Source organism: Triticum urartu, chromosome 1A (assembly GCF_056163025.1).
Source record: "Triticum urartu cultivar PI428250 chromosome 1A, HENAU_Tu73, whole genome shotgun sequence".
Lineage (NCBI taxonomy): Eukaryota > Viridiplantae > Streptophyta > Magnoliopsida > Poales > Poaceae > Triticum > Triticum urartu.
In genome coordinates, this window is record NC_141873.1 from 26892270 (window position 1) to 26905571 (window position 13302).

Genomic DNA, 13302 nt, shown 5'->3' on the forward strand with positions numbered 1-13302 from the left:
AAAACCCATGTAGAGCTCAGGGGCATATCATGCACACAATAATCATGGCAAAAAGGACAAATAGCTATTTGGAGCAGCAGATCTGACAACTAACTCAAATAGCACTCTTCCAACAGCATTTCGGGCATCAAGATGAGCTCAAATGAAAATGATGCAATGAGATGAAATGATTGCTCTCTGAGGCTAACATTTTGATATGCTATATGCCCAAAACGGATCTACGAATGCAAAGATACAACATGATGAAAAATGCAAATTATTAGGGTTTCGGGAGGAAAGTCAACCGTCCGGATTTTAGATCTGAGATCCACTGTTCACGCGCGGATAACGATGTTCGCCGGGAAGCTCGAGCTCGCTGGAGAAGGGGCCGGCCGGAACTTGGGGAGGCGGAGGCGGCGGAGGGCGTCGCCGGAGAAGGCGCGGCCGGGCGCGATCGCCGGAGCCGGGAGCTCCTCTCCCTGGTGCGGGCGCCGGCGAGGACTTGTGGCGGCGGGGCGAGGTCCGGTGGCGGTGGAGCGAGCTCCTGCCGGCGATGGCGCGCCGGGCGGCGGCGGCCGGGGCCGAGGAAGACGGCGGCGGGTGCGGACCGGTCGAGGCAGGCGGAGGCGGGCGCGCGCGGGCCGGGAGGGCCCGCCCTGGGCTCTCCGGGCCGGCGATGCGGGGCGGCGCGCGGGCGAATGAGAGGCGGACACGTGGCGGCGGCGGCGGCTGGGTCGGACGTGTCCGGCCCGAGCGGACGCGTTCGGCGGCGAGAGGTGGGAGGCGACTAGGGTTTCACCCATGATTTCGAATGGGGGGGTATTTATAGGCATAGAGGGAGCTAGGAGTGTCCAAATGATGTGCGGTTTTCGGCCACGTGATCGTGATCGAACGCTCTAGATGATGGAGAGGGTTTTGGTGGGTTTTGGACCAAAATGGAGGGGTGTTGGGCTGCAACACACACGAGGTCTTCTCGGTCCCTCGGTTAACCGTTGGAGCATCAAACGAAGTCCAAATGGTACGAAACTTGACAGGCGGTCTACCGGTAGTAAACCAAGGCCGCTTGGCAAGTATCAGTCCAATCCGAAAATGTTTAACCCCCCACACACAAAAGAAAGGTAGAAATGACCACTGGAGGAGAACGGAGCGCCGGAATGCAAAACGGACAACGGGGAAAATGCTCGGTTGCATGAGACGAACACATATGCAAATGCAATGCACATGATGACATGATATGAGATGCATGACAACGACAACAAAACACGCAGACAAAAACCCGAACCCGAGAAAATAAAATAACTTAACGGCAGAAACGGCAACAGTTGGATTACATATTAGGTAAATAACATCTGGGGTGTTACACTCTATTAAAAGGAGGCCTTAATATTCCTAAGTTTCCATTAGGACCCCGCTGCCACAGGAGGGTAGGACAAAAGATGTCATGCAAGTTCTTTTCCATAAGCACGTATGACTATATTCGGAATACATGCCTACATTACATTGATGAATTGGAGCTAGTTCTGTGTCACCCTATGTTATGACTGTTACATGATGAACCACATCGGACATAATTATCCATCACTGATCCGATGCCTACGAGCTTTCCATATACTGGTTTAGGCTTATTTACTTTCCCGTTGCTATTGTTACAATCACTACACAATACCAAAAATATTACTTTGCTTTCATTACTCTTTTTTTACCGTTACCACCACTATCATATTACTTTGCTACTAAACACTTTGCTGAAGATACTAAGTTTCCAGGTGTGTTGAATTGACAACTCAGCTGCTAATACTTGAGAATATTCTTTGGCTCCCCTTGTGTCGAATCAATAAATTTGGGTTGAATACTCTACCCTCGAAAGTTGTTGCGATCCCCTATACTTGTGGGTTATCAGCCATCTAAATAAGATAACAACGGAAGCTTCGATGGAAAATGAGTTCATCAACTCCAACGGCATAGCTGAGTGCACGACAACGACCTAGCGCACCTTACTCTTCGTTTGAAAACTCTGCAACATAATACGTTGCAGCCTGTGTAGGTCAGCACATGGAATATGCTGGAAAAATAACACTATAGAGCAATGAACATATAACAACTATAACTCTATGCATATTTGGCTGGTGGAGGCTCTATGGTTGTTTTGCAGAAAGCTAGTTTTTCCCTACAACAAAGGAATAGATTTTATTTAACTACAAAGTTTGTTGAAAACATTGAGAAGGTTCCTCCAACTCAATCCCAAATTAAATAATAATCAACCCAACAAATTAATTAAATAGAGTGATGAGATCAAATCAATAATTCAAGTACCACATACTCAAGAAGTCCATAACCGGGACACGGCTAACTATGATTAGTTTATACACTCTGGAGAGGTTTGCGCACTTTTTCCCACAAGACTTGATCTCCTCCTTTGGATTTCCCGCACTACATGGTGTTTGAGAAATGGATGACCGAGACACAGTCTTTCCAAAGCATTAACTCTTTACTCTGGGTAGACACTACCACCTACATCCCCTACATCTGCTAGCCTACCACTGAAAGAGGTCACACAACATACTCAACTATGCGAGAGCCCATATTGGCTTGTGGCTACACACGGAAGTTTCCAGCATGAATAATCTTATGATCCCTTTGAGCCTGGGTGGCAAACCGTAGGATGATCACACGGGTACTCCGGGATATCCCAGGACAACGCTAGATTGCTCCAGGTGCCCAGACAACCACTGGGTGCTCCAGGGTGCCTCAACCAATCCACCTAGATGTGTATTAAAGTAGCCACCTTAAGTTTTAACCATTAATTAAAACTCTCACATCTGTCATGGATCACTCAAACCAAACCATGTCTACGAGCATAGCATAGTAGTATAAGCATAATGTAGAAGTAACTCCCGGGGTTTGAAAATAAAGGCAATAGGTACTACCTCCTCACTACTTCCCAGTACCCACAAATATTCAAGTCCTAACCATGCAGTGTTTGAGGATTGAACTAATGCATAAAAACTGGGTAATAAGGGGTATGATCAAAGTGTTACTTGCCTTGCCGACGATCTGAAAACCCTAGTGACTCGTAGTAGCACGCTTCACACTCCGAAAACTCTATCGTGAACAAACAATAGCATACATAAGCAATCAAGCATAAGATGCAAGGGTAAAACTCAGATGAAAATATCCAAACTGAAAGTTCAACTGAAGAGCTTCGATTCGCAAAAAGAATCCATCAAATCGAAGCTATGAAACTCAAAGTACGATCAAAAGAAGTTTGAATTAAAATATGCTTGATACCAAATTTTAAATTATCAAAACCATGTTCAAGTTGATTATCTGGAAAGAGGGGAACAAGATGAAGATCTTGGCGTTGGTTTCACTGGATTTGGACAGGCGAGCAAAAAGTTGTGAGGGTTTGAAGATCAGGGACTGATCTGTGATAAAAGTAATCGCGGATAGGTCCCTAGCTGAAAATAAAATAAAAAGAAAAACCCTAACGAACGAAAGTTCACTATGAAACCCTAATGAACGAAAACGTTCGCTACTGAGTACTAACGGACGAACGTCCGCAAATTAAAACCGAATGTAAAAATCGAGAAAAACCTTAACCCTAAAAATAAACCGATCTAAACCGAAGAACCGAAAAAACCAAAACGAACCGGCGAATCGGGCGGTTTTATACCGGTTCACGACGTCGGTGGGGTCAACGGCGGCGCGGTGGTAGCGGCGCAGGGCGGCGACGGCGATGCGGGTGCGGCAGCGGTGGCAACAGCAGGCGGCGGCAAGCGCGGGCGGCAGGCGGCTGCGGCGAGCGGGCGGCAGCGGCTGCGATCGGGCGGGGTGGCGAGGTGGTGACGGGGTCGGCGGGCTTTAAAGGCCGAGGAGCGGTTGCGGCTTGCGGGAGGGGGCACCGGGGCGGAGTCCGGCTCGGACTCGAGCTCTGGCGGCGGCGCGGACTCCCCGCGCGGGAGGAACGTGGCGGCGATATGGGCTTCGGCCTGCTCGGCTGGGCCTTCGGCCTAGTCGGGCGGGAAGTTTTTTTTTTAAATAAAATTTCGCCCGAAGAAAAATCTTCATAAAATATTAAAAAAAATCTAAAAATTACCATAAATTATTTTCGCCGTCTAAACCTAATATTAGAACAAAGTGAACATATTTTTGGCCTAAAAATGCAATTTCAAAAAATGCATATTTTTCTAATTCAAATAAAATAGCAAATAAAATATAAATTTGGTTTTAAAATTTCTTCTCCAATATTCCTCTCTTTTGAAGAAGTCATATTATCTTCTCTCTTTTATTTTAAATATTGGAAATAATTGGAGACAAAATTTATTAAAATCAAATTTATCCTCTTTTCAAATTTGATAAATTCAAATATGAAAATTTGTGAAATCCCCAAATCTCTCCTTGGGTCCTTGAGTTGCTTAAGATTTCTAGGATCACAACCAAATATGCAAATAAAATATGATATGCATATGATGACCTATGTATAACATCCAAATTGAAAATTGGGTTGTTACACTAGCTAATAGGCTTAGAAAGATTTGGCCAGAGGTTATTTCCCCAGCACAAAGTGCATTTGTCCCAGGCAGATTGATTACTAATAATGTGTTGGTAGCATACGAGAGCTTTCATACTATCAAAAATAAGACCCATGGGTCTAATGGCTTTTGTGCAGTGAAGTTAGATATGATGAAAGCATATGATAGAGTTGAATGGGGTTTCCTGAAGCAAATGATGACAAAGATGTGTTTTAGTGCTCAATGGGTGGATTTGATTATGGAATGTGTGTCTTTAGTCAGCTAATGAGTAAGTTTTAATGATACCGTGTCTGAAGAAGTTTGCCCACGAGAGGATTGAGACAGGGGGACCCTTGTCCCTGTATCTTTTCTTGTTATGTTCAGAAGGCCTATCTAGCTTGCTTGCTTATGAGGAGGAAATAGGGGGAATTGGGAGCATCTGTGTGTGCTTAAATTCCCCCTCTATTTCTCACCTACTATTTGCAGATGATTCCTTGATCCTGATGAGGAAAAATTCAAATACTTCGAAAAGGGTATTGGATACATATTTGTGGTAGCTCTGGTCAGCTGGTGAGCACAACTAAATCCAGTGCTTTCTTTAGCCCTAACACTAGTGTCATTGTCTGGGATGATGTCTGTAGGGAGTTCAAAACTCTAACAGAAGCTCTTCCACATATATATCTTGGTCCACCTACCATGGTTGGGGTGGATAGGAGTGATTGCTTTCGACATCTTGTTGACACGGTGTGGCGGAGATTAAACAGTTGGAAGGAAAAGGTGTTGTCAATGCAACGAAAGGAGATTTTCTAAAAAAATCTGTAGCTCAAGCAATGCCTTCTTATGTCGTGTTAGTGTTTAAATTACCAGAAGGACCTTGCAAATCCATTACCGATGAAATATCTGGCTTTGGGTGGAGATATGGTGAAGATAGAGAAAAAATGCATTTGTTTGCATGGTGGAAGATGTGCGTTTCAAAGAAGAAAGGGGGTATGGGGTTTAAGGACCTTCACAATTTCAATCTTGCTATGTTTTATTGACCGGTTAATCTTGGGATGTTAGCAAAACAATGTTTGATGACTACTTCAAAACCCAGATTCTCTGTGTGCACATATGTTTACTGAAAAATACAACCCTGATGGCGATATACTTAAGGCCGGACCAAGGAAATGGCCCCCCTTTACTTGGTAAAGCATTGTCTCAAACATCCAAACTTTTAAGAGAGAGTGTATATGGAGAGTTGGCTCGGGCTCTCAGATAATCTGGCAAGATCCTTAGATCCCGTCAAGTGAAACGAGAAGAATGATCAATCAATGGGGAGGAATTATGTTGTCAAAGGTTGAGGAAACTATTGATCCACATTCCTGACGGTGTGGATAAAGAATTGATTATGTTAGTTTTCTCCTCTATCGATGTAGCTCGGATCTTGAAAATTCCCCTTCGTGTACAAGCTATTGAAGATTTTATTTCATGGAACTATGCTAGATATGGTACTTTATCCGTTCGATCGACCTATCACACTGAATTCGATCATCAGTTTAGGCATCGCTTGGTGTGGTTTGATGGTCAGGGAAGTGTTCAGTTAAACTCTATTTGGAAATAAGTGTGGCAACTACGAGTCCCGGGAAAAGTCGAGCATGTTGGTTGGAAGGTGTTGAGAGGAGTTCTTCCATGTTGTTCTCGTACAAAGATACATACCTCTAATAACCCAATATCTGATATGCAAGAGAGGAATGGAAGATACCCAACAATGTTTTTTTACTTGCCCGCGTGCAATGGAGGTTTGGACGTTGCTTAGTTTGAATGAAGTGATTTAGAAGGTTGTTATTGAAGATCGATGGGGTTCTGTTACGATTGAAGTTCTTATGAGACAAAATGCAAAGGCTGAATATTTGCCACTGGTAGAACTGATCATTATGGCAACTTGGTACATATGGTGGCAACGTCGTCGGTGCGTCAAGGGCGATACCATCCAGAACCCGGTACGAACTGTTACATTGACTAAGGTAATCGCTCCTAATTTTGTTAGAGCTTGTACTCCAAATCAGCCGGTTAGAAAGAAGGAACATATATGGAAGAAGCCGACGACAGGAGTGGTGAAAATCAACGTAGAAGCATCATTTTATGATGATACTATAACGGGAGCCACTGGTGTTGTTGCGCGGGATGAGCATGGTAAATTTAGGCTGCTCCCGATGGACCGGTACTTAGATGGGGTGCTAAGCATATTAAATAGCTTAGCAACCAAACTCCCCAATGCATAGGTGCTTAGCTTCTTGTAGCTAAGCTCCCTTCATTTAATGATTTAGCTACTAAACTCCCTCATGCATTGGTGAGTTTGCTTCATTTAAATGTTTTGCCTAGGTTCGCGTGCTTGGCATTGGTTCTTTCTGGGGTCACTAAACCCATCTCTCTCCTCTTAATTGCCTTGCCACATCAGATTTTTCGTCTACATGGCATGCTTAGCACCCGTACAAGGTAGAGCATTGGGAGGGGCCTTATAGCAGCTTCAACATGGTACATGCCTCATATCAGTGATGTGGATTCAGCGGGAGACTATTGGTATTCGGAACGGATTTCTCTTGGCAGTAATGTTGGCTGTAGTCGAGTGTTTATCGAGTGTGATAGCACCTTTGCGGTTGAAGCAGTTGTTTAAGATGAAGCATACCTAGGGTCTGAGCTTCCAATTATCATGGAATGCAAACACTTGTTGTCTAAATTAGTACATCGTTTGGTCACTGCTTCAGAGAGGCTAATGAAGTAGCTAATAGCCTTGCAAAAATTGTTCTAGTACTAGATCGTTATTAGGCTTTTGGGATTCAAATGTCCCTGGTTTTATTTCTCCAATTCTAGTAAATGGTGTAGCCATTATATGAGGAATAAAATCTGGTAATTATAAAAAGAATAAAACTATAAGGGAGGGGGTTTGCGCCTGAGCACTAATATGTATTTCTTTACACCACAAAAGAACTAATATGTATCCCTTATATTAAGAGACATATGGAGCCGTCGCCTAGCATATGGGCTCAGCTGGCCCATTGGCACACACCATGGATCCCTAGCTTCAAGCATACATGGAGGATCGTCTAAAGGAAGGAACTTGCTTGTCAAGCCGAGGACTCCAAAGCCAAACTCATGTGTCCGAGGAAGATTGTCGCCCCCGACATTGAAGACCAGTTTAGGGGCTACTGGTGGTGTCCTGGACTATGGGCTACCAACCTAGTTGGCCCACAATTCATGTGCCGAGCTTACGACCAACCGTTCTTACAAGGAAGCACTCCGGAGGCCTCGCACTTCGGCGTGATCAAGGTGGACTTCGCCAAAGACTTGAAGTGTACTCCAAAGACTGTGTTGGCCGCCGGCATGTGTATCCCTAGATTGGCAACCGACCATGTGTAACCCTAGGTACCTCAAGTGGCTATATAAAATGAGGGGTTTAGTCCGTAGAGACCACGGTCATAATTACAACCATCTGGCCTTAGGGTTAGAACACAACGATCTCAAGGTAGATCAAGCTTGTACTCGATACATCATCATCAATACAATCAAAGTAGGACGTAGGGTATTACCTCTTCGAGAGGGCCCAAACCTGGGTAAATATTGTCCCTCTTCGTCTCCTGTTACCCTTAGATGCGAGATCCATAGTGCGGGAACCGCTACCCGAGGACTGCCGGTTTTAGTACCGACACATATGGAGCCGTCGCCTAGCAGGCTGGCCAGGCCCATTGGCACACACCATGGATCGCTAGCTTCAAGTATACACGTAGATTTTGTGTTTTTGTACCATCTATTTTTTTGCTTATATATGAGTTTAAAAAGGTTCGTCAAATTCAAAAAATGTTCTTAAGTTATAAAACAACATTGTTCACAAGTTCCGAAAATATTCATGAATTTAGAAAATTAGTGTAATTCAAAAAATGTTCGTGAATTCAAAAAATCATCACAAACATAAAATAAATGTTTGCGAATTTGGAAATGTTGTTGTGAATTCAAAAACCATCATGAATTTGGAAATGGCCATGATTTCAAAAATATTTGGGATTTTAAAAATATTCATGATTTTGAAACATATTCATTAATTTAAAAATTGTTCATGAGTTTTAAAAACTATTCATGAATTATGATTGAAAAATGTTTGTGAATTCAATAAAGCTCACAGGTTTTTAGAAGTTCTTGAATGTACAAGAAAAAAGAAAGACAAAAAGAAAAAGGTACAACAAACAAAAACAAATGAAAACGTAGAAAACTGATCAGAAAACCAAAAACTGATATAGAAGAGAGAATAAGACCAGTAGAAAGCCTCCCAAAAATGATGGTAGAAACTTCCAAAATCCCGAAATTACTAATTGAGGAGCACTCCTTGAAAATATCACTTCCACCTCCCCAAGTTGTGACAAGTGGCGTGCCGCATGTGCATCACTTGTCGCAATCAGGGAGTTTTTCCTTTTTTCATAGATTCATTTTTTTAATATTTTATCTCTTAAATCGTGCATCCAAATCTCGAACCGTTTTCACCGTTGTTCCTCATGTCGAGATCTTCAAAACTAGATACCATGTTGACAGGTTTTGATAAACTTTTTTCCATGAAAAAAACCGGACGAAAAAACTGGACGAAGAAACCGAACCAGGAGCACATTTTTTTCTTTCCGAAAGAGACACGGCCATGCCTCTCGTGAAAGCACAATCGTGCCTCTCGCGCGAGCAAAACCGTGCCTCTCGCAGAAAGGAAAAGAGAAAAACATGTTTTTTTTTCGTTCCGAGAGGCACGGACGTGCTTCTCGCGAAAGCACAACCATGCCTCTTGAGACCGCGCCTCTCGCGGAAAAAAAAGAAAACATATTTTTTTTCTGTTTTCAAGAGGCACGGTGCTTCTCGCAAAACCACAACCATGCCGCTCGCGGAAGGAAAAAAAGCAGAAAACATGTTTTTTTGTTTCCGAGAGGCACGGCCGTGCCTCTCGCGAAAGCAAAACTGTGTCTTTCGCGGAAGCATAACCGTACCTCTCGCGGAAACAAAAAAAACAAAAAAAAACGCGTATTTTTCATGCGAATTTTTTTTGTTTCAAAAGTTAAGGAAGACCGATAGAAAACCAAAAACTCAAAAGAAAACCGGTTTAAAAGCTGAAAACGCGTGCAGAAAATAATTTTAAAAAAATCCGAAGGAAGCGTCAAGAGCGCGACACGTGGTGGCAGGTCGCAAGTGATCGTTGCGAGGCTTCCAAAGAAGCGCTCATCAATTAGTTGGTCCTCCAAAATCCCCTCTGAGCGTTTCCCCTGATGTGCTGGCCCAACAGAGGCGCTACGTGAGCGATCAGTGTGATATTACTCGCTTTGAGCGAAACATATCATTCTTGGCCATGTACGGAAACATTTCAAACGCCGAATAGTCCTTTTCAGGTGCTGGTTGTGCCAACCAGCGCTCACTCACATGGTCAGTTGGGCCAGCAAGCACCGATCGCTGGCTCGTTGCTCGCCCAATCATCGCTCATCCATTGACAGTTGATCATTTGGCCCTTTGACCACTAACCGTTTGATCCTTTGACCATTGACTTTTTCAAAATTTGAATAAAAGATCATTAATTGAAAAAAAATTATGAATAGAAAAAAGTTAACGAATATTAAAACTCCCGAATTTGAAAGAAGTTTGCGAATTTACAAATACTTCATGCATTTGGAAAAGAAGCTCGTAAATTTGAATAAATATATCATGAATTTGAAACAAATTCATGAATTCAAAAAAGTTCGCAAGTTAAAAAAAGAAAAGTTCATGAATTTGGATATTTTTTGCGAATTTTAAATAAAATGAAAAAAAGGAAAGCAAAAAAAACCTATTCTAAAAAAATAAGGGAAAACCCGCCCCAGAAAACTAGGGAACCATCTAGAAGGTTCCCAAAACTTGTTGGTGAAGACTAAAATGGGTTGACCTAGTTACACTACGGAAGGAAAAAACACCTAGCAGCCAGCTACTACGGATAACAACGCTGTGGCTGGCGCCTTAAGCGCTGAATAGGATTGGGCCTTTTCAAGGCACAACGGTAGAGGGAGTGATTCACGCTGTAGCTGGCGCCTCGGCACACTGAGTTCCTCCTCTTGCAGTAGTAGAAAAGATGAAGGTGGATGGTGCAGTGACGAAAGCTGCAATTTTTTTGATCTGTTAGTTTTGTTTGCAGGGATTCCGATGGGGTGTATACCTCTGCTCTTCAGCGACAGTGTTCTCCAGTATAAGAGACACCGCCTCCCTTGAAACCTTGGCCTACCGGGAGGCACTGGATTTGGCTTCAGACTTGTTGCTGAATCAGGTGATTATTGCCTCAGACAACAAGGATGTTATTCGGACATCAACAGTGGTACAGGAGGAAGCTACGGGAATATCATTTGCGTGATTGCTATCACGGCCTTTGATTTTCAGGCTTGTGCCTTCATTTTGGAAGGAAGAAAATGTAATGTCGAGTTACATAAACTCACTAAGCACGCTCTAGGTCTTTCTAAGGGGCGCCATGTGTGGCTCATTTAGCCTCCTCACATCAATTGTATCCCCCTAAACATTCTTATGACAAAAAAAAAAGTGGAGTGTGTTTAGACACAAATAAAAATCACCACGTTTATTTGCTCAAAAATAAATACCACTCACTATAGGTACCAAGGGATCATCTCTCACGTCATCTTCAAGCTCTCTAGTAAATAAGGTTATCAATGCTATGGTGAACAATACTGTTTCCATGTTGTAAGTGAGACTCATTTGATAGTATTTTACTTCATCATTTTCCTTATTTATTAGTTTCTGTTTTATTTCCCATTTTTCTAATTTCTTTTTATACCTTTTCTCAAATTTTTCCTTTTTTTCTGTGGCTTCTTTCCTATTTACTTTTATTTCTTGTTTTAGACATGATTAGAAGTACATGTATTATTTCCATTTGGCATTGACTATTTTTATAAGATATAAAAAAATCTTTGTACGTCTGATGCATGACTTATTTAAATAACATATTTTTACGATGGTGGAACATATGGCAAGAAAATGTTTTGTTATAAGAAACTTACTACCCTTAGAACATGTTTTTGTTTTATAGGAATTTTTATTTGATAGAGTGAACAAGTTTATGTCAACAATAGGACATACTTAGAAATATATTTTACCATGAGAAATTGATATCTGACAAAACATACATTTTGAGCTACTTGAACATTTTGGCCAATATATATTAAAATAATTCTATGTATAGCAAGCTTCTAAATCTAGGTCGCGGGCTGGGAGCATGTGGGACGGGGACGCCGTTCCGGCCGGGGTGTCCCCCCTGAGCCGTCGAGAGAAGGTCTCGAGCGTAGCCTCGCCTTCAAGCATTGGGCTCGAGGAAGGTGCTTCCGTTGCCTCGAACGTGGCCACCAAGTCCGGGCATGCCGTGAGCCATTTAGATGCATTCGTTGTCGTCGCCCTGGTCATCGGGAGAGGTTTTATCGTGCTCACTCTCCGGTTGCTCGGGATCCCTCTCCGGTCACCCGTGTGGGATCTTCGGTCACTCACGCTCCTCGCCAGCGGAGCCGCTCCCCGTTCGTCCAGCCTTGTTCTTCGCTGACCAAGAGTTAGGCAAAGGTCGTGGGCAACTCGTCCCTGTGTGTGTCGGTGCCGCCAAGGTCCCAATCTGGGTGTCACCAGGATTCCAATGCCAATGCCTTTTTGGTCTCTGCTTTGGAGTCCCAGTTTGCCTTGCTACGCGTGGAGGTCCTTCAGGAGGTTGAGCTCCTCCGCACTAAGCTTCACGACGCTCTTGCCAAGCTTCAGGTTGCATCGGTAGTGCCTTTGGTGTGTGAGCTCCAATCTGGTTCCATTGATGAGGCGGATGAATGCTTCTTTGGAGAGTTTTCTCCTCGTGCTCTGGATGCAACGTCGTCTGTCCGTGGCAGTGTGGTCGTCACCGAGGTCGTGGCTCCAGTTCTGCAAATTATGCCTGAGCTGTTGCAGGAGCTTTGTGGGGGAACAACTATGATGCAGCCGATGAAGCCAGGCTCAATGGAGTCCTTGGCCTCACCATCACCATCAGAGTCCTGCCAGCCGCTCGCCTTTGTGGACAGTGCATGCTTGGATGGTTCTGTCACTCTCTCATTCATGCCCGTTGGGCATGAGGCGTCCTTGAGTGGCGAGGTTGATGAGATAGGTGTGGTGCCCAACTCTGAGGCCCTATGATGTGAGCAACTGGAGATGTCTGAGTCCATCGTGTTGGTTGTATCTGTGGTTGATGATGCTCGGGTGATTAATATGTTGGTGTCTGATCCTTTGGAGCCTAGCCAGCTGCTCGCCGTTGTGGAGGATGGAGGTTCTGATGTTGCGGTAACCCACTCGCACGTGACTGTGAGGCAGATTTCTGTGCGTGAGAAGGTCGATGACATTCTCTTTGAGTTAGAGCTTCATAGCTTGCTTAAACGTTTGGAGGCGGCTAGCCCTGGATCTGGCAAGGCGATTGTGGAGGAGGCTCTTAGGAGCAAAGGAAAGAAGAGTGACGCCACAAAAAAGGCCTCGGCGGCTGCTTAATGGATGACCTTCGCTCTCTTGCATTGTTCTTATGGCCTGCATTGTCTTTGTGGATTTGGTGGTGCCCGTGCTCGCTATCCAAGTTACTCTTGTTTGGGGTATCTTTGTGATGTAGCAGTGTGGGGTTAGATGGTCGTTACATGTTGGATATGGTTGTCGAGTGAGTAGCCCACATGGGGTTGATCTGTATCGGTTTTTTGCCTGGTTTTCCGTTAATTAACTGGGCAATTCTTTTCTGCTTAAGTAATCGATGAGGCAAATCTTTTGCCTCCATTTTAAAAAAAAAATC

General features: G+C 43.8%; 1 pseudogene; it reads left to right on the plus strand.

The window, feature by feature from the left end:
- Positions 1-13013, plus strand: part of LOC147988678 (uncharacterized) — a 127240-nt pseudogene extending 114227 nt beyond the window's left edge.
- Positions 13014-13302: the final 289 nt, after the last annotated feature.